Raw genomic sequence first — 22392 nt, 5'->3', positions numbered from 1 at the left:
CGGGGCTCTATCCCAGGACCCTGGGATCATGACCTGAGCCGAAGGCAGACGCTTAACGACAGCCACCCAGGCGCCCCCCAGTAGTAAATTTTGTAAAACCTGAGATCTTTCAGTAACGTATATAATTGTATTAGAGCAGAAACACTCTATATTTTACCATATAGAGAGATTGGACAGGAAATACCTGACAGTAGCAAAGAATGTTATTTCTTAATTGGCCAAGATGTACGTTTTTATTACCTGCCATTCTTGTTTAATTTTTGATCTGAAAGAGATCAGGTTAGGAGGAGAAAGTTGCCTGCCTGTGAGTGGGGACATACTGACAAGCAGGGGTCCCTAATGCCCCACATTGCGGAGTCCTGGCAGAAGGCCTCTGCAGCTGCAATAAGATAAAACCCACCTGGAAAATAAAGCAGCAGCATAAGGACTTTAATTACAGAGTTGTCAGCTTCAAGAAACATGGTTATGGGGTAGCATGGAGATAAAATATTTTGGTTCTTAGAACAATGTATATTCCTTGGTAAACTTTTGTGGTTTTGTTTGTTTGTTTTAGAGAGAGTGTGCCACAAGGGGACGGGGGAGGAGGAGGGAGGGAGAGGGAGAACCCTAAGCAGCCTCCATGCCCAGCGCAGAGCCCGGCATGAGGCTTGATCTCACGACCCGAGCCAAAATCAAGAGTTGGACGCATAACTGGCTGAGCCACCCAGGCACTCCTGAAAATAGATCTTTTTCAAATTGTTTTGTAGATCAGCTGATGAATCATTTCCTGGTGTTTTTAAAAAATATTTATTTATTTATTTATTTATTTATTTATTTATTTATTTATTTATTTTAGAGAAAGAGAGAGCATGCCTGCAAATGAGCAGGAGAGCGTGGGGGCGTGGGTAGGGCAGAGGGGCAGAGAGAGAGAGAATGACAAGTAGACTCTTTGATGAGTGTGAAGCCTGAGGCAAGCTGAGTGTCAGGACCCTGAGATCATGACCTGAGCCGATATCAAGAGTTGGTCGCCTAACCCAGTGAGCCGCCCAGGTGCTCCCATTTCTTGGTGTTTTAGAGTTTGGGAGTTGAAGGTTATTGTGGTCTTGTGTTTACTTGTGTGTTTGTTACTTTATTCATTTACTTATTCCCTCCATATTTGGGTAGGTTTTGTTTGTTTGTTTGTTTTTTGTATTGACGGAGAGCACAGAGACAAGCCCTGTTCGTGTCTTTAGTGTGGTTTGTCTGCTAGTTTGGTTTCCTCTCACCTCTCTTTACCAGTGGTGAGGGGGGTTCTAAACATTAGAAAGTAAAGTCACTCTATTATTAGAGTGCTGAAGCTAATATAAAAAGGTATAATAGTAACACTGAGAATTTACTATAGCCTAGGCAGTGTCCTGTGCCCCTTACTGAACCAATATCATTTAACCCCATAGCCGCTTGAAAACCCCAACCATACACACGAGTCTTCCTGATGTGACCTCTGATCTCTCCGTTCCCACTGCCTTCACCTGCATCCACACCTGTGTTAATGCTCTTCTGAAGCATTGCATATACTTTCTGTTTCATCCAGCTTTATTGAGATATAACTGATGTCTAACATTATGTAAATTTAAGGTGTGCAACATGTTGATTTGATATATATTGCAGAATGATTACCACCATAGCTTTAGCTAACCTCTCCATAATTGCCGTTTTTTTTTTGTGGTGAGAACACTTAGATTGACTCTCTTAGCAACTTTAAAGTCTATAATGCAGTATTGTTAACTATCATAACCATGCTGTACATGACATCCCCAGAACTTATTCATCTTGGAATTGGAAGTTTTTACTCTCTGACCCATGTCTCTTCGTTTCTCCCTGCCCCCCCCCCCCAGGCTCTGGTACCCACCACTCTACTCTTCTATGAGTTTGACTTTTTCAGATTCCACATATAAGTGAGATCATATAGTGTCTTTTTCTGACTTACTTCACTTACCATGCCCTCGAGGTATATCCATTTTGTTACAAATGGCAGAATTTCCCTCTTTCCTGAGGGTGATTAATATCTCATTTTATGTGTGCATTACATCTTTTTAATGTATTCATCTGTTGATGGACATTTAGGTTGCTTCAATATCCTAGCTATTGTGAATAATAACAATGCCTCAGTGAACATGGGAGTGCAGATATCTCTTTAAGACCCTCTTTGCATTTCCTTTGCATGTTTAGTGACCAGTGGGATTGCTGGATTATATATTGTAATTTTATTTTTAATTTTTTGAGGACTCTCCATGCTGTTTTCCATAGTGGCTGTACCAGCTCACAATTCCAGCTGTGCATGGGGTTCCCTTGTCTCCACAGCATGACTGACAGTTATTATCTCTTATCTTTTTGATGATAGTCATTTTAACCGGTATGAGGTGGTACCTGTGTGTGGTTTTGATTTGCATTTCCCTGAGGATGAGTGGTGTTGAGCACTCTTTCATGTACTTGTTGGCCATTTGTTTGTCTTCTTTGGAAAACTGTCTATTCAGTTCTTCGGCCCGTTTTAATCAGATTATTACTATTAGTTATTTCCCCCTATTGAGTTGTAGGAGTTCCTTGTATATTTTGGTTGTTAGCCCCTTGTCTGATAACTGGTTTACACATCTTGTCTCCCCTCCCATATGTTGCCTTTTCATTTTGTTGATTGTTCCTTGTGCTTATAGTGGCTTTTCAGTTGATGTAGTATAGCCCTTTTGATCGATGTTTGCTTTTGCTGTTTGTGCTTTTGGTGTCAGATCCAAAAAAATTATTGCTAGGACAAATGTCGAGGAGCTTCTTCCCTATATTTTCTTCAAGGATTTTTAGTTTATCAGGTGTTATAAGTCCTTGATCCATTCCAAGTTAATTTTTGTGAGTGCTGTGATATAGAAATCCAATTTTATTGTTCTACAAGCATTTCTTCAGGTTTCGCAGCACCATTTGTTGAAGACACCATTCTTTTTGCACTGAGCATTGGCTCCCTTGTGAACTATTAGTTGACTATATATGGGGGGCTTATGTCCGTGCTCTGTATTCTGTTCTTATGGTCAATGTGTCTGTTTTTATGCTAGTACCATACTGTTTTCATTACTCTATCTTTATGGTATAGTTTGAAATCAGGAAGTATGATGCATCCAGTTTTGTTCTTTCTCAGGATTGCTTTGGCTATTCCCGATCTCTTGTTATGGCAAATTTTAGGATTGTTTTTTCTATTTCTGCAAAAAATGCCATTAGGTTTTGATAGGGTTTGCAATGAATATAGAGATGGCTTTCCAATGGGCCTTCTTTCATTCCCTTCTCTCATCAAATTCTCACTTCTTTCTAAATTACTGAGATTTTCATGTCACTTTCCTGCTTAAAAACGTCAGGAACAAAGTCTAAATTCTTAGCCACCTTTAAACACTAGATTTACAAGATATTTGTCTGGTTTTATCTTCTTTCTTTATTGTGAGTACCCTGAGGGCCGGGACCATGACGTCTGAATATTTGAATTCCCGATGCCTAAGACGTGCCTGGCAGCCAGCGGACCTCCCCGAAAGCTGAGTGGGTGCCTTTGTGTTCAGTCCCTCCCGTCGGCCGACGCGGACCCTGCAGGCAGCCTGCAGCGCTGCTAGTTCCCTGGCTGGCAGGCTCTTCGCTGGCTGGGAAGCCTTCCTTTAGGAGCCCTTGCTTGTCCTCCTTTGGGCTCTGATAGGGCATCTTGGGGGTTCTTCCCGCGGTATATGGCCTGAACGCGCCGCCGGGACTGTGTGTCTGTGTGGCCTGCGCGTGATGCCGGGACTGTGTGTCTGTGTGGCCTGTGTGCGCTGCCAGGACGCGCCCGCAGGACCGTTTCCCCGCTGCTTGACGCACTGCGTGGCGCCGGGCGTTCACTGCCAGGTTTGCACCCGGATTTCCTACCCGCTTCCTTCTCCCTGTTTTTAGGTACCGTGTTCTCGCACCTTTTCTTTTTCTTTTGCTTTTTTTCCTTTTTAAAGATTTTATTTATTTATTTGAGAGACCAGAGAGCACGTGGTGGGGGGGGCGGGGGGCAGGCAGAGGGACACGCAGTCTTCCCACCGAGCAGGGAGCCCGATGCGGGGCTCGATCCGCGGACCCCAGGACCAGGACCCGAGCAGCAGGCAGACGCCTCACTGACGGAGCCCCCCAGGCGCCCCTCTGGCACTTTCTTCTTGGTCATCGACTGTAAGTGCTCCAAGGTCCAGAAGATCAGCGCTCAGATATTTGCTCTATGACTTTCTTTTTAATCGAGGTGAAATTCGAGTAACCAACCTCTCCGCTTGGAAGCGAGCAGTTCAGTAGCACTTGGTAGCTTCACACTGTGATCCCGGCGCTGCCCTTGTCCAGCTGCTGACCTTCGGGCCGCTCGGCTCTGCTCTTTCCTGGCCTTTCGACCTGATCTCAGTGGGCGTGAGCGTGAGCGTGAGCGTGAGCGTGGACCTGGGTGTGCCGCCCGCGCCGTGTGTTGTCGGCACTGAAATCGTCGGCAGACACGCACACACGCCTCCAGGCCGTGTGGCGTCCCCTCTGTGCTGGCACAGGCTCGGCCTTCCACCAGCTCAGCTCACCACTCGCTGCCCCTGCGAGGTCTGCTTGCCGCTCTGCGTCCTGCTGCGGGAGAAGCGCAGTCCTGCAAGAGGGGGAGGGGAAGTGGCTGCGGTGTGTTGCACTGCATCCGCACGCAGGCGCCTGGAGGACAGGTGTGCTGCGCAGGTGATCGGCCCAGGATGATCCCGAGCCGAAGCCGAAGCACTCGGGCCTGTGCAGACATGGGGGCAGCTCTGCCGTCTCTGCAGTCAGCGCTGTCGTGCTTCCCATGGATGCGGCACAGGTGCTGGTGCTTAGGGCCGAGCTCCCCTCAGCGGGAGCCTGGACGTGCGGATCTCGAATCCAGGCCGCGCCACGTGCTCCCTGCGCTGGAGAGCGGACCGGCCTCACAGCACAGGGGTTGCGTGCAGCCGCTACGCCAGGGGCTCGGCTAGGTCCCCACACGCTGCGTGTGCGCGTGTGTGTGCGTGCGTGTGTGTGCATGTGGCTGGGAGACGGTGCTGGAGGCAGAGAGGGCACCTGTGCCCCAGGGAGCTGCGGGATGCTGATGTGTGACGGGGCACCTTTGACATTGCACTTAAAACCCATCAATTAACAGATCTCACTTTAAAGATACACTTCTGGTATATCCTGCCTTTCATTTCTTCTGGGTAAAGTGCTTTAGATGAGGTTCTTCAAAATAGATAATTTCTTGAACTTGTGTTGACTCAAGATGGCGTCCTCATTCTGTGACAGGATTTTTTTCCCTGCAGAAAATATATTCCAAACGATACCTCAGTTTTGTGCCTATAATTTACCATGGGATGCATTAGGGAGAGAACATCTAGTTTGCAAATGTGTTTTAAAGATTTCGTTCTTATATTCAAAATCTAGTTTCATTTGTCTCACCAGAAATCCAGGACGGTGCTCCTACTTTTCCTGCTTCTCTACATGTTCCCGAATTTTATAACAGCATTAAAGTCACCAAGCTAATAGAGGCTAGTTTTTAAAGATAATCAGGCTTCCACTGTAGCCACCTTGATGTACAAAATCACCATCGTCTGTTTGGATTTATTTATGCTAAATTATCTTCCTCTCACTGCCCTTTCCCTTCAGTCAGTTTTTTAAATTTCTTTCATTGGTTTTTTTTTTAACCTCTGTTGAGCTGGAAGCATGCATACATATATGTACAAACAAAATGTTCTCCTTATTTTTGAAGAAAAAGTCCCTTTGAAATACAGAGAAACAACACGTTTCAAATTCTTTTTTCCTTTCCCCCTACCCTTCACTCTACTACCTTTCTTTCTTATCTACCGGCTGCCCTTTCAAAAGCCTTTAATTAAAACGTGCCTTTTTTGTACTTTGGTTCAGAGCTTCCTAGTATCTCTTCCTAGCAACAGTATGATTTAAAAATAGCTGGGTGGTCATGTGGCCTCACCAAATTGGGTTCCTTCACTTTCATTCTCCACTTGAATTGTTCTTCTACCAAGGACTTGCTCATTCAACCCCCTTTGTCTACACAGCTTAAAACACGATGTGATCAGTAGGAGGCATGAGATGCGAAGATAAGAGAAGGACCTTGCCGAGGAGCCCTTTCCGGGTCTGTGGCAAGCACAGGGCCACACAGATCGGAGGGAGCACTCTTTCCTCCCTGTTTGTTTGGAGTCCAGAAAGTACTGCAATCTAAGGTGGCATTTATCTAAATGCAGCCTCACACCCTGGAGCTCACCGTGAGGCCCAGGTAGCTGCAGGAAGTGCTGAGTTCCTTGTGCCTTGTCTGGTGACTGCGAGCGGCTGGCCTGTCTCGGGCAGTGCACCCAGTACTCCTGAGTGTGCAAAGGGCAGCCATGCAGGGCAGGAGAGGTAGTTCTGGGCTCACCTGCTCTCACCCACTGAGCAACTCGGCAGATCACGTGGCCTCTACGCCTTCGTTCTCCCGTTATAAAGTAGATGTGGTCACGGTAAGGACCGCATTCCGTCGCAGTCACGGTAGATACTGCTGTGCCTGTTCATAATGTGTGTATCATCCCTCGTATGTAGTTGCATTATGGCTTGGAGAGGGTCGGGGATCTGTGTCCATAGATGACAGGTGGGACCCCTGACTTCATGGACAAGGATCGCCGCCCTGAGGGACAGGAGGACTGGATGAGTTTGGCTCACTATGGGGCATGCTCTTGGTGATCTCAGAAGAGCCCTTCCCAGCCTGGCTCTAGTATCCAGAGGTTGGCACAAGGTGCCCTTGGTGCCTGAGTGGGTAGCACCATGGCCCCATAACTGACCCCTTCCTGGGTGGGGGATGGTAGGGGGGTACTCAGATCAGGAGCGGTGTCTCCCCTCTCTACAACAAGTGTCATCCTTTCTGCTAAGATTTGCAGCCTGAGGCTGGTCCCAGAGGCTCTCTTGCCCACAGCCGCCGTCTGTGAATGGACATGTATCTTCAAGGGTGGAGGTGGGAGATGGCATGGGAGGCAGAAGCAGGGGGAACATGTTCCAGTGCTGAGTCTATGATGGGCACGTAGATGGGTGAGTTTCCAGGTGTGGGGCCAGGGACCTCAAGGCCTTCTCCAAAGTTGACAGTGGTAGAAGAACATCATCTGGAGGGCTGGCGGGATCCCTGGCTCCGGCTCGCTCTCTAATGGTCACCAAGATCCACCCATGTTTCCACGTCTTCCTCAGACCAAGACAGAGCAGTGTGTCCCTGAGTTTTCCTAGACTGCTGCTGAAACCGGGCCCTCCACGGTGGGGAAATTGTGACGGAATTAATTATAATTCAAAGACTAAAAATGACAACAGCTAACATGTTTTGAGTGCTTCCTCTGTGCAGTGCCTGCTCTAAGGTTGTTATATGTATGATCCCCTCCAGAAAGCTTCTGATAATGGCCTCCCTTCATCTCTGTTTCAGCTGAGGGGCGTGTCTCCTTCTCTGGTCCTTTGGTCCCATGTTCCATCATCGTCACACTTAACTGTTGCCAGAGTAAAGCACCCATTGTCTCCTCCCTCCACTGGAAGTCTGTTGAGCACACAAGTTCTGTCTTGCTGACTTTCATGTCTCTGTGCTAACACAGGGCCTGACACAGAAGGCATTCAGTGCACATTAATAACCAAAACAAATGGTGGCCTCACTCTTGGGGAGGGCCAGAGTGAGTCACCGTCCATCTTTAGTGATGGAAGACATTTTAGGGACTGAAAGTCAAGACCCTCTCTAGTCCTGCTTGCCATTAGGTTGCTGTGTGATCATGGGCAAATCTCCTAATCTTTCTGGGTCCCAGTTTCCTATGCTAAGTAGTCTGCAAGGTCTCATCCTGCTTATTCTGTGACACCCTCCAGCTGTCTGTGCAAAACAATGTAGAGCGTAGGGAATAAAAGATGAATGACCCAAGTAGGCTTATGAATTGTAGCAGAAACAAGCCTGCAGATGTGGGATGGATTTTAGTTCATTCAGGGTCCACCCTTCTTGCCAAATACAAAACAACCACCTCATATTTTCTTTCAGAGGAGTGAGTTGTCTTTCTTCCGCAGGTCTTAGTATTGACACAACAGTAGGAAGAAAATGTTAATCACACAGTCAGCCGGTGGGGGGGATCTAGGAGCCTGTGACCACTCACTGATTCAGATTTTGAGGTTCCTAAGGCATCTTCCTAGGTGCTGAGCTGAAGCTTTGCAACAGTCAGGTACATGGATGTTAATTCAGACAATGACTTTTTTCATGTGATTTTAAACAAGCCAGAGAAAGCTTGTGGTTTAGATGTGCATATTTCCTGTTCTTGATGAATAGAAATGAATTTAGTAATTCTTTCCAGAAAATAGAGGGTAGGTTAGAAGTGGGTTGTTGTGCCTTCTTAACTAGACTTGTGACTTTGAAGTGAGATAACCTAGAGGCCCGCTGGAGAGTTGGCAGGTGGGAAAGGTTTGACCCCAAAGGTGGTCCTAGATTTATCTGTATTTTCTTAGAATACTCAGAACACCTTAAAACCATTCACCTAGTTTTACAAATGAAATAATTGGCAACAGGAGAGGTTAAGCCATTCACCTGGGCCTATGGCTTCTTGGAGGGCCTTTTGCCTAACTGGTCACATCTATGGCTGCCACCAGGCTGGAACAGAGATACAGAGCATTTGAATTCTAGATGTTCCGTTTGCTCACTTGTTTTAGCTTTGAGTTCAGATCTAAGTACCACTGAAGGAGACAATGTGGGGAAATTTCTCAGAAGTCAGCCCGACGGAGACTCAAGGGAGTCTCCACACCAAGTCACCACACCATGCCGAGCTCCAAGAAGAGAATGGAACGGGACATGTGGATGGAAAGCGCTTTGGTCAAATACAGAAGGAAGATAGGATACATGAAAGATAGTGAGTGAGTGCATTGTGCATTGTGAGTGATGGTCATGTGTCAGTCCTTCTAACATTTATGGAGTACCTGCTATTTCCACACCACCACTAAGGAGGAGGGAGTGAGGAGAGGGACCGTGGGAAGTAAAGATGAGGGGGCCAGGACCTGCCGTCCAGGAGGTCACGGTCCACGGCTTACCTAGCAGCAGCACGTGCCCAGGCCTGGGCAGAGCGGGTAGAGGCCGTTCCTTCTGGGACTGCTCTTTCCTTGCTAGTGTTTTTGACCAGGCCATTTTCAGGCCCTATTCCTGAGTCTCCCATTGGAGTGTTGAAGCGTCTTCTAAGGCACTCACATCATCCTGGTTTATTGTGTCTCTCTGGGTTCATTTTTCTGTTGTGAATAATTAATGGTGTGAGTGGATGGAGTGTTATTTGCAGATGTCAGACCAACATCCCAGAGAACAGGCTTTCTAGAGCCAGGCCAGGCTGGGCCACCTTACCTGCCTGCTAGACTTGGAGGTGCCAAGATCAGTTCCACGGGCTCTGAAACACAAGGCCGCGTCTGACGGCTAGGAGGTGCTGGTGTGCACCGCCCCTCCCTATTCTGTTTTTGGATCCTAAGACTTTTGGAGAGCTCCCTCTGGGCCAGGTCAGCTGGACTCCAGGTGGCCCGCTGGCTTCCCAGCAGCCCTGGGAACTTGAGGGATGTGCGGAGTGGAAAGGAGTGGTGGGGGAAGGGAGCAGGTGCATTCCTCTGCACGCCCATTTACCAAACTCTTGCTGTTCTGCTGTGGGGAAGCAGCTGAGCACAGCCTTTGCTTAGCAGCCTTGGAAGCGGAGGGGTCTGGTCTAGTCTAGGGACAGATATTCTAAGGAAGAAATGTTTCTTCTTTCTCTGTTCTGATTGTTGGCCTTATCAAGGAAGATCGCTGGTATGAGGTAGAGGCATTCTCTTGTCCTCAGATCAGGGAGAAATAGTTCCCTGATTATCTACCCTTAAGATCTGCAGACTCCTGCTGTGGTCTGAATGTTTGTGCCTCCCTCCCATTCATATGTTGAGTCCTAACCCCAAGGGTGATGGTATGAGGAAGTAAGGCCTTTGGGAAGTAGTTAGGTTCTGAGGGCTGAGCCCTGGTGAATGTTTTTATAGAAACTCTGGAGAGATCCCTTGCTTCTCCCACCAGGTACGGGAGGGCACAGCAAGAACTGACCAGCTATGAGCCAGAAAGAGGCCCCCGGAGAACGTGATCAGGGTGGTTATCTAGGACTTCCCAGGCTCCACAACCGGGAGACAGGAATTGACGTTGTCTGTCAGCCACCCGGTCAGTAGTATTTTGTTAGAGTAACCCAGACGAACAGACAACCCGACAGTGTCATGTTTCAGTGTGCATTGTGTAACTTGATTCTGAGTTTACGTATTGCACGTCCTCTTCCAAATCAGTGTACGAAGCAACCTCAGTGTTTTTCATAATAGAGAGCGTGGGGAGGTACCACAATTCCCACATTTCCCTGTAATCATGGCGCATTCAGGTAGTGTCCATTCTGTTTTGCTTTTACTATTGAAGGTCCAACTTTCATTTCTAATTTTCTAAAATTTAAGACAGTACTTAAAAGTAAATTCTTTATTGAAGTGTAGTTGACACACAGTGTTACATTAGTTTTAGATCTGCAAAATAGCGATTTGACGACTCTGTCTGCCAACTGCTACGCCCACCGCAAGTGCAACACAGGATAGGGTCCAGCTCCCACCTGCCCCACACAGCGCTGTGACGGTATCCATGACTGTGTTCCCTATGCTGTGCCTTCCATCCCGTGACTCATTCATTGTATAACTGTAATCCCACTCCCCCTCACCCATTTTTCGCATCCCAAATCCCTTTCCCCTCTGGCAACCATCAGTTTTTGCTCGGTATTTATGGGTCTGATTCTGCTTCTTGTTTTTCTTTGTGTTTGTTTTTTTGTTTTTTAGATTCTACATATGAGTGAAATCATATAGTATTTGTCTTTCTCTGACTTATTTCACTTAGCATAATACCTTCTAGGTCCATCCATATTGAATATTGTAAATAATGCTACAGTAAACAGGTGCATATATCTTTTCAAGTTAGTGTTTTTGTTTTCTTTGGGTAAATAACCGGTAGTGAAATTACTGGATCATATGGTAATTCTAGTTTTGATTTTTTGAGGACCCTCCATACTGTTCTCCACAGTGGCTGCACCAGTTTGCATTTCCACCAACAGCTTATGAGGGTTCTTTTTTCTTGTATCCTTGCCAACGCTTGTTATTTCTTGTGTTTGTGATTCTATCCGTTCTGACAGGTGTAAGGCAATATCTCATTGTGGTTTTGATTTGCATTTCCCTGATGATGAGTGATGTTGAGCATCTTTTCATGTCTCTGTTGGCCATTTATATGTCTTCTTTGGAAAAAATGTCTATTCAAGTTCTCTGCCCATTTTATAGTTGTAGTGTGTGTAGTGTGTGTGTGTGTGTGTGTGTGTGTTGAGTTGTAGAAGTTCTTTATATAGTTTGGATTTTAACCCCTTGTTGGATATATCATTTACAAATGTCTTTTCCATTCAGTGAGTTTGCTTTTTCATTTTGTTGATGCTTTCCTTGGCTGTGCAAAAGCTTTTATTTTGGTGTAGTACCAATCGTTTACGTTTCCTCTTGTTTCCCTTGACTGGAAAGACATATCTGGGAAACTGTTGCTAAGGCCAACATCAAAGAGATTATTGCCTGTGTTTTCTTATAGGAGTTTTATGGTTTCAGGTCTCACACTTAGGTCTCTAATCCACTTTGAGTTTATTTATCAGTATGGTGTAAGAAAGGGTCCAGTTTACTTCTTTTGCATGTAGCTGTCCAGTTTTCTCAACACCATTCACTGAAGAAACGGTCTTTTCGCCCATGTATATTCTTGCCTTCTTACAGATTAATTAACCATATAAGCATGGGTTTATTCCTGCACTCTCTAGTCTGTTTTTGTGCCAATACCGTACTGTTTTGATTATTATAGCTTTGTAGTGTATCTGGAAATCTGGGATTGTGATACCCCCAGCTTTGTTCCTTTTTTCTCAAGACTATTTTGGTGATTTTTTTAATGTCTCTTTTGTGTCTTTTTTGGTTCCATACAAATTTTAGGATTATATATTCTAGTTCTGTGAAAAATATTGGTATTTTGATGGGGATTGCATTGAATCTATATATTGCTTTGTGTAGTTTGGACATTCACTATTAATTCTTCCAATTCATGAGCATTATATGTACTTTTCATTTTTTTGTGTTGTCTTTATTTCATCAGTGTTTTGTAGTTTTCAGAGTACAGGTCTTTCACTTTCTTGGTTAGGTTTATTCCTAGTTATCTTATTCTTTTTGGTGCAGTTGTAAATGGAATTTTTTCTTCATTTCTCTTTCTGCTTCTTCATTATCAGTGTGCAGAAATGCGACATATCTCTGTATTAATTCTGTATCCTTCAACTTTACTGAATTCATTTATTCTAAAAGGTTTTTTTTTTTTTTTGGAGGAGTCATTAGGGTTTTCTTTATATCTACATATAACTTCTTTACTTATTCCTTATCAACTTGGATACCTTTTATTTCTTTTTCCTGTCTGATTGCTGTGGCTAGGACTTCCAGTACTATGTGGAATGAAAGTGGTAAAAGTGGACATCCTTATCTTCGAGGAAAAGCTCTCAGGTTTTCTCCATGGAGTATGATGTTAGCTGTGGATTGTATGGCCTTTATTATGTTGAGCTATGTCCCCTCTAAACCCACTTTGTTGAGAGTTTTTATCATAAACAAATCTTGAATTTTGTCAAATGCTTTTTTTTTACATGTATTGAGATGATCATATGATTTTTTTTTTTAAAGATTTTATTTATTTATTCGACAGAGATAGAGACAGCCAGCGAGAGAGGGAACACAAGCAGGGGGAGTGGGAGAGGAAGAAGCAGGCTCATAGCAGAGGAGCCTGATGTGGGGCTCAATCCTACAACACCGAGATCACGCCCTGAGCCGAAGGCAGACGCCTAACCGCTGTGCCACCCAGGCGCCCCGATCATATGATTTTTTTATCCTTCATTTTGTTAACGTGGTATATCACAGATTCATTTGCGGATGTTGAATCATCCTTGCACCCCCAGAATAAATCCCACTAGATCATGGTGAATGATCCTTTTAATGTATTGTTGAGTGTGGTTTGCTAATATTTTGTTGAGAGTTTTTACGTCTATGTTCATCACAGATATTGGCCTGTAGTTTTCTTATTTAGCAGTGCCCTTGTCTGGTTTTGGTGTCAGGGTAATGCTGACTTCGTAGAATATATTTGGAAGCTTTCCTTCCTCTTACTTTTTTGGACCAGCTTGGAGAATAAAATGTTTCATAGAATTTACTTGTAAATCCATCTGGTCCTGGACTTTTGTTTGTTGGAGTTTTCTGATTATTGATTCAATTTCATTACCAGTATTGGTCTGTTCAGATTTTCTGTTTCTTTGAAATTTCAGTTTTGGAAGATTGTATGTTTCTAGGAATTTATCCTTTCTTCTAGGTTGTCCAGTTTGTTGGCATATAATTTTTCATAGCAGTCTTTTATAAACCTTTGCATTTCTGTGGTGTCTGTTGTTACTTCGCTTTCATTTCTGATTTTATTTAAGACCTCTCTCTTGTTTTTTTTCTTGAGGAATCTTGCTAAAGGTTTATCAATTTTGTTTATCTTTTCAAAGAACCAGTTTTTGCTTTCATTGATCTTTTCTGTTGTTCTTTTTAGTTTCTAGTTCATTTATTTATTCTCTGATCTTTATTATTTCCTTCCTTCTACTGACTTGGGCATTGTTTTTTTTGTTTTGTTTTTTGTTTTTTTACCCTAGTGTCTTTAGATGTAAGGTTAGATTTTTTATTTGAGATTTTCCTTATTTCTTGAGGGAGGCCTTTATCACTATAAATTCCTCTCAGAACTGCTTTCACTGCATCCCAAAGATTATGGACCATTGTATTGTCATTTTTATTTGTCTCCATGTATCTTTTTTCTCTTTGATTTCTTCATTGACCCAATGGTTGTTTAATAGTATGCTGTTTATTCTCCAAGTGTGTGTGTGTTTTCCATTATTTTTTCTTGTAATTGATTTCTAGTTCATACTGTTGTGGTCAGAAGAAATGCACTATGTGATTTCAGTATTCTTCAATTTATGGAGATTTGTTTTGTGGCCTAACATGTGAGTTATCCTAGAGAATAGTCCATGTAAACAAATATTTAAATAATTCATTCAATAGCAAAAATGGATTTGAGTAGACATAAGGCTACTTTATGTAGCCTTTAAAATTCTATTTAGTATCATGTGTTAAAAAATTAACCGAGGCACATTAGAATTCTTAAGAGTCTATTTGAGTAAACATAGGTTCGAATTGGGCGGTCTCACAGTGGAAGTAGTTAGGAGCACTCCACCAACAGGAGCTTGGGGCAAGGATTTTATAGAGAAGCAGGGCAAGGAAATTATTTAATTGGCTATAGTTTGAGTGGGTGCATTATTTGGGAAACCCTAGCTGACTGTTTGTGAGTGGTTGTTCTTAGCCTTGAGGCATTTACAGGAATTGACTTTGGCTAGGTTTTGGTTTGCTTACAAAGGCTCTAATGCCACCTCAGTCTAATGGCCTCTTTGATTCTTTCAGCAGATGTTTTGTATATTTCAGTGCAGATTCTGCTTGGTCGTTTTATATAATACATGGTATTGCTATCTTATCATTCGTGAATGCAAATGGTTCTGAGTTCTCCACGTATCTGGTCCCAGGAGTTTGGAGAAAGGAATTTACTGTGCCCCACTACTCAATAAACATTTTTTACATACTGTATCTTTATGCGCTAGAACTTATTTTTGTCATGGGATGATTTTGCAAAAATAGAATTGTGTTAGCAAAGGTTATGCTTATTTTATATTTTAATAAACACTGCCAGACTAACCTCCCAGAAGCTGTCATGATGTAGCCAGCCAAGTGCATAGGAGACACTGGTCTCTAACCAACCTCACCAGCCCTGGGTGTAATACTGTAATCAAAGTGCCGTTTGTACTCTGTGCTCATGTTAGTCACTGTGCTGTTCCCTTTGAGGGAGTCTCTGTTCTGCTGCATTGTCACTTCAGCTTAAGGCAAAACACTTGTGATGTGCCGGGAACCATGCTAGGCACCTGGGCAGTAAAAGGAATGAGATAAGATTACTTTTAAGCTCAGGGTCCAGTGTGGAGGACAGATGCTGTTAGCAGTGCACGTGAGGAGAGCTGTACAGATGGAGATCCAGCAAAGGGAGGATCAGTGTGTGGGGACGAATGAGGGGACAGCATTAGGGAAGACTTCACAGAACTGACCTTGGAAGGGTGGGGAGCAGTTTCAGAGGCATGGTGGAGGCATAAGCCACAGAAGTGTGAAGATGCATCATATACTTGGGGAACCATGAGGCTAGAGTTTAGGCTGCCTGGCAGGTGTCAGGAGATGAGATGGAAAGAGAAGGTGAGGCTCCCTGAGAAGGGTCTGCGTGGTTGAGACTTCTGTACAGTGCAGCAGCTTGTGCAGGTGTCAGAAGAGAGCAGGGGTGAGAGGTGGAGACAGGAAGTGAGGAGGTTGTTGTGTAGTTAGGGCAGAATAGGGAAGGTCTGACTCGGTGAGGCTGGAGCTAACCAACACAGAGGTGGGCTTAAGTAGTATTTCACAGAAGCTGTGGGGAGAAAGGGACTCAGTTACTCAGAGATTTCTAGTTGGGCAGACAGTGAGAGAGACCATAAAGAGAGCAGGTTGAGGGAGGAATTCAGCAGAAGAGGGAGTGGAGGATGTCAGCTATGTGCATGTTGAGTTTGAAGTTCTCGCAGAACATCCCGGAAGTACGGACGGTGGAGGCTTTGTTCTTGCAACTCAGGAGGAGTTCCAGAGACAGAGTGTAGACTGAAGAGTTCTGAGCATGTAAATAATAGTTGACCAACTCAAGTAAAAGTAAAGCTGAGAAAGTAAGCCAGGCGTCAGCCTGACTCTAACTTTCATGATTTTTGAGCTAATGGGTACTAGAATCTGTCTGCTTTCAAGATTTTATTGGCAAATTCATATCATTCCATTTTTATTTTCCATGCCTGTGTTAATTCAATAAGATGAAATTTATTATCAGATTTAAATTCTGTAAGATAATAGGAGAACTCCTGGTTTTCATTTTTCATATTAACTCACTATTCTGGCCAGAATTTAGTTTCTCGATCTAAGAGCTAACGCAGAGCTACAGGGAATAAACTGTTTGTTCTTCAGGATAGAGTTGAATAAACTGATTTTAAGTGATCAGCAATTTGCTGAGAGGAGAAGAGAGGAGAAACCACTATCCCGGAGACACAAGGTTAGAGTCTCCAAACTTGGAGTTAGCAAAGGTCAGCAGTAGTTGCAGCCTCTTGGTCGGTTTGACCTCATCTCCTCACCTCGGCTCCAGGTGCACCTGCTCTGAGGCAGCGGTGATTCCAGGGCCAGATGGCCGGGGAATCAGCCCTTTGTCACCCTTTTAATCTGTTAATTTTAGAACTTATGGTAAGCATTTATAGTATTTTCTCCCAGAGTAAACGGAAAGGTAAAAATTCCCTAGGTAAATCCCATATGCCTACTAAGTACAACCAGTTCTAGTTTATTTAAGTTTGTGATGTTCTCTAGTACAGGATGTGTCTGTGGAGGAGAAGCTCACAGGGCAGCCGTCCTTCCCACCCTCAGAGTCTTACAGTTCGTTTTCGTCAGAGTCACTGTGGTCTCCTCGTTAAGTCCCAGAGATGTTTGACTTTGCCATGAGGTGTGTCAACCAGATCAAAGGTAACAGATCCTCAGAATAGGACCTTGTGTCATCAAATAGGCACAGGGAGACCAGGTCACACCTGGGAGGCAAAGATGCTGACATACTAGCCGAGGTTGAGAGAAAGAATGAACCATCAGTTCATCCTCAAGTCTGAAATTTTTCACTTGACAGCCAGATAAAAGGTTTAAAACCTGTGATTGGAGAGGTGAAAGTCCTTTAAAAAAAAGTCTTTTTCTCACAGATGTTCAGTATTGAAACTGATCATAATATGTCTGTTACTTTGGTTGTGATGGTTGTATCATGGGCGTTTGCATATGTCCAAACACCAAACCGCACATATTAAATATGTGAAGTTTTTGTATAACAATTATATCTCAATAAAACTTTTTTTTAATTGATCAGAAAAATCAAAACACCCACCTCGTGCTGCATGCCCTCATACACAGGCACTCACACGCACACGTATGCCCTGACTCATCACACCCTGCCCTCACTGGACTGGTTGGCCGCTAAGAGAGGAGTAAGAGACTAGAGGGCTCCAAATTTAGGTCATTGGTTCTTAGTCCTGGCTGTGTACCAGACTCGCCTGAGGAGAGAGTCCCACTGAAAGGCGTGGGTATTTTTTAAAGCTGCCCACTAATTGTAATATGAGCCAAAGCTGAGAGCCACTTTCCTGAGTGCTCTGCACTGTGAGCCCTTGGAGCCGTGGGGGCTCCTCCTGGACCTTGTCCTTTCCTATTTGCAGGGGAAACGTATTGCTGTTTCATTCAATGGAGAACTTTCCCATGGTGGGTTGGGGTCTTAAAGGCAAGCCAGAGGTATGATCTGCCATGTTCTGCCATCACAAGGCTGAAAATGAAAAATTACATTAAATCATATCATAAAAAAGCTTGCTGTAGGAAGGTAGAATTGGTGATGAGTAATAGATTTTAGGATGATAGACTCAATTTTGGGCCAGAGGTGGCTGTGCCTCATGGATAGGCATCTGGAACTGGGCTTCAGGGACTTAGTGGGAAGCCTGAGATGTCGCAGGGTCATGTATGACCTTGTTTAGGAGGGAAGAGGCAGGACTAGTCAGGATGTCTGTATGCTTAGGGAGCAAGCCGAGGTTTGCAGAGGGCATATGGGAAAGTGGAAGCCTCGGGAGAATCATCTAAAAGAGACTTCTAAAGGGTTGTTTTGTGATCGTTTACAACTCATTAGGGTTTGCCCCTCTAATGTCCTGTGCGGTTGGGCTGATTTCTTCAGAGAGACCATAGGACTGGGAGATTGTGACCCGAGAGTGTGCATGTTTCATGGCGACATTGAATAGCCTCTCACACGATAGCTCAGCAATAAACAGGGAATTCTGATCTAAATAAATAGGCCAGTTCGGTGCATTTGTAACTGGTCTAAGAGCTGTACTTATAAAATTATGATTAATAAAATACCAGCATGGAAGGAAGATCTCTAGTGTGCTCACCATTTGCTCATCCTCAGTACTTTCTCACTCATTTGAGTGACAGTTGAAGGTGTGCTGTTGTAGGGAGAGGAGGTCTTGGATCCTTTCTTTCTTCTTTCCTTTCTAAGTGAGTATATAATTCAAATATCACTTTCTTTTTATCTGGGCAGTGAACTGATCTGATAGGTCAGCTAGGACAGCTGATTAGAAGACCACTTAGTGGCGGGTTGGCTCATGCCCCCACTCCTCCTGCATAGTGCTGTGTTAGGGCACACCCCTGCCCACCCCCCAACATTTCATGCAGCTAGGCCATGAATCCCTTACTTAGCAGGGTGGGCTTCTTTTTTTCTCTTCCTTTGATTTTCTTATTCCAGGCAGCCTGTTGATCTTTGGGAAGATCTCTGGTTCTAGACTTCAGCCTTAAGGTGTGGAGACAGTCCACTACATGTTCAGGCCCAAGCCTCATTCTCCACCTGACCTTACTGTGCTGTTACCAGACACTGCTGTGCCATGTCCTCGGCTGTAGGGTCGTTGCAGACGGGAGGAGCAGAATGGGCTGGGTCCCAAGAAAACTGGACTCAGTTCCTCATTTAAATGACAGAAAACTAGAAGGAATAGTGAATGCTTAGAGTGACAGAATGAGGTTCTGGAAGCTCCCAACTGACTGAAATAATAGACCAGATTTCAGACATGAAATTTAATTATACATAACTATTAGTCTGTATTTAGGTCCCGTAGCCCTACCGCAAAGGATGGGAAGACACAAGTACTGACTGGAAAAAGCCTGGAAGTTTTAGTTGATGGATTGTCATTATGATTCAGCTGTGTCATATGGTTGCTAAAAATGTTAATACTGTCGAAGGCTGTGGTAAATGTAAAAATGAGAGTGAATGGACATTCTCCCTGAGGACAGGAAATGGAGACTGTACGAAAATGTACTTAATACTTTCCTGGAGAAGGGAAGGCCCTGGAAACCAAGAGAATTCTTTCAGACATTGACAGGGCTACTTATTCTGTGATGGCACTGTAAGGCAGGACTAGGACCAGTGAGGGCTGGTCATGGATTCTGCATGAGGAAGAGTGCCCTGCAACCATGAAAGTAATGTACCTCAGGAGACCCTGCAGTGGGAGTGGACAGCCTCTTTGTGAGGAAGTGGGGAGGAAAGTCCATCATGGGCTGTGACCAGAGGCCAGAGTCCTCCCTACAAGGAAGGCACAGAGCTCTTGAAGCTCTTCTAAGGAGATGGGCCCAGGAGATACCCCAAGGGTGTTGGGTATGCTGAGGGTCAAGCTGACCTCTGCTCTGTCCCCCGGAGTTTTCCTTACCTTTTGGAGTTCTCTCCAAACCCTGTGGGGCTGTGTTTAGTTTTTCTAAGGAGTCCAATTTCTCACAGGTTATTGAGGATCTCTGATAATGCCGAATGTATTTCCTGATTCTAACTCAGTCAGTCCTTCTTCAGGCTTCTCCCTGTGCTTTGCTCTGTGGAAGCAAACAGATGATGATAGTAAAAGTAGTGTAAGAAGCAAGTCTAGATATCAAGATACATAAAGCATATAATTCAGGAGACCAGACCACCTGTCAAACTAAGAAACTTGGGATTGGACAAGGAAAATAAGTTGTATTGGCAGAAACTTAGAAGGAAAGGAATGCTTTGTTGAGACTTAATCCAGCGGGTAATGGAATAGATTGACCTTTTACATGACATGGTGTTGATGGGAATGGACTTAAAACTCGGCAGTTGTCATTTGTGAACCATGCCCTGTTCTCTATTGAACACTGAATAAGGTAACAGACCCCACAAACTCCATCTTTAGACCTCCAGTCGGAATACATAACTCATATTTTAGTTGTTCTACCGGATGCTGAGATGATTTTCCATGAATCCATTTAAATATAAATAACCATTTTACACATGAAAGAGTTAACGTATCAACATCTGGTCATTTGTCTTTACAACAAAGATTTTGCGACTTCATTAACATGGAACATTCCCTGCCCCAGTATGTTATCCTTTTCTGCTCTTGAATTCAGAATCAACAGCTAAGAAAGCATGTGTCCAGTGGCCAGACGCGCTTCCCTGCTGGACGGTGCCAGGTGTGACGTGTGCTGGCTTCTCAGACTTCCGAAACCCCCAAGGGTGCCATCCTGTTCTGTTTGCATTTAATCGCTGCTGTGACACGTTTCTAACTCCGCTCTGACGCTTCCATTTACATTGTGTATCCTCAGGACCTCAGCACCTGTCATTTACTGGGCGAGAGAGGCTGGACAGCCTCGTTCTGTCTCTTTCATGTACTTAATGACAAATTAACACCCCCTTCTCTGACCTCATCAGAAATTGATGTTTGGGTCCTGGGATACGGTGAGGAACACCTGGCTCCCAGGAAGCAGTTCCAGGGACCCGGTGCCGTTCTCCCATCTTTGAAGCAGTTGTGTGTGTTTTAGAGTCCCAGACTTAAAATTCGTTATGTTGAGGAGTGGATTTACTGCAAAGTAATGTTTGTTCCCTGCTACTGCAAGTCTGAGACGTGGCACACAGTAGAACGAGAAGGGAAATTCCATTCTGCTGTCTCCACCCTGATTTATTCTGCGTCCAGCTCGTGAAGGTAGTGGGCCTGGTTGGTCTGTGGCTTTTGGAACACCACTGCCATTTCAGCCTGGGCACGAGGAGTGCTAGACCTGACGTGTCAGATGACGGCTTGTTTAGTATGCCGGACTGCCTGTAATGTTCACGGCTTTTAATTCAGCTGCCTGTTACACTTAACTTTCCTTTTATAATCACAGCTGTTTGCAATGCCAGTAGGTGTGTTCTTAGGGCTCCAGTTTGCCAGCAGGTTCGCTGGAGGAGAAGTAGCAGAAAGAAAGAGGGTAATAGCGTTAGCCCATGCGTAATTACGTGCTCCTTCCAGAGGCTGGCACTCAGCGTCCACACTGGGAGCCAGTCCAGGATTGCCCATGAGCAGCAAGTGTGCTTGGCGTGAACGGAGCCTCAGCGAAACAAGGGAGCATGAAGGATGCTCTGTCTTGAGAAGTGAAAGCAGATAATCAGTTGACAACAAATATTTACTGCTAGTGTTCCAAATTTGGATCCCGAAAAGTAAGAGCTAGAGCACTTAGGTGTTGAGTCTTGCCGACAAAGAGTAATTTGAATTAGGAACTCAAAATCATGATACTTTTATCTCGATTCTCAGGCTGAGGGGAGTGTGTCTGTGTGTGTGTGCGCGCATAGAATTTGAGAAAAGAGGCTTATAGAGGTTCACGTCTTATGCCTTTTTTTCTAACCTGGGAAATAGGATGCTGCAGGGGCTTAGGGTTCAAAGTACAAATGCTTGCTTGTAAGCATAGCTGTGAAGGGGAACCATTTTATCAAATTCAGCTCTTGAAAGAGGATCCATTTACCAAATGTTTATCCCTGTACCTGCTTTCCTTCTTTATACCAAGTGTACGTTTGACAGAATTGGATGGACTCCCTGAGGATGCCTTCAGCTTGAACTGTGCCTGAGGCAGCTCTAGTTACAGTCAGGGGCAAAGCCCAGAGGGAGGGACACAGGAAACATCATGGCGTCAAGGGCAGTGGAGCAGCGGGGAGGTTAACAGTCTCATTTCTCTGAAGCTGCAAATATACGCCATCTCTGTTCTCCAGCCCTGCACAGCCACGTCCTGCCCTCCTTCAGGGGTGCTCCTAAGTAGGCAGGTGAGCAGGGGGCATTCCCACTTGAGACCTGCGTCTTCTAGAATTTGACCATTGCAAGGCATCTTTCAGTAGAATTAGGAGTAGAAATGCAATGGCCATTTGACCAGTACCACGCGGCAGATGTCATGGGGGACCTGAAGCAGACCTTAGCGCAGCACCGTTGACAGCAGGGAGTGACCTTCTCGTTGGGCCTGAGAGCTGCCCTCAACCTACCAGGAGGAGGAGCGGAGTTCCTCTAGGCCCAACAGTAGCTTGAGATGGTCCAGTCTGGGGCTTATACCACAGAAGCTTTGAGGTAAAGCCTCTTGTGTGGTGACCTGGGACACACATATCTGTGTGCGTGTATATGTGAGCAAAAGAGAAGTGTCACAGAACGGTTCTTACGTGTGATGCCCTCTGACTTTTTTAAATCAGTCTTCACCTTTATAAAATGGATGTCACAGCCTACCAACTTGATGTCACAGTCCACCATGGGTCACAGCTGTTGAAAGACACCGTTCTGATGTACAGTATTGTGCTGTGTAGGCATTTCAGGGAATCTTTGTGGTCAATGTACAGGTCCACGTTAGAGAACCCCTACACGCATTATTAAAGAACGGTTGCTGAACTTCTATCTGTAAGGC

General features: G+C 44.7%; 1 protein-coding gene across 1 annotated transcript in view; it reads left to right on the top strand.

Annotated features, from left to right (window-relative positions):
• Positions 1 to 22392, top strand: part of VOPP1 (VOPP1 WW domain binding protein) — a 113164-nt gene that overhangs the window by 47692 nt on the left and 43080 nt on the right. The gene's annotated exons all lie outside the window — the stretch shown is intronic.

The sequence above is a fragment of the Ursus maritimus genome, unplaced genomic scaffold (assembly GCF_017311325.1).
Source record: "Ursus maritimus isolate PB19 unplaced genomic scaffold, ASM1731132v1 scaffold_3, whole genome shotgun sequence".
Classification (NCBI taxonomy): Eukaryota; Metazoa; Chordata; class Mammalia; order Carnivora; family Ursidae; genus Ursus; species Ursus maritimus.
The sequence above is the reverse complement of the archived record's forward strand: the minus strand, read 5'-3'. Positions and strand labels throughout refer to the sequence as shown.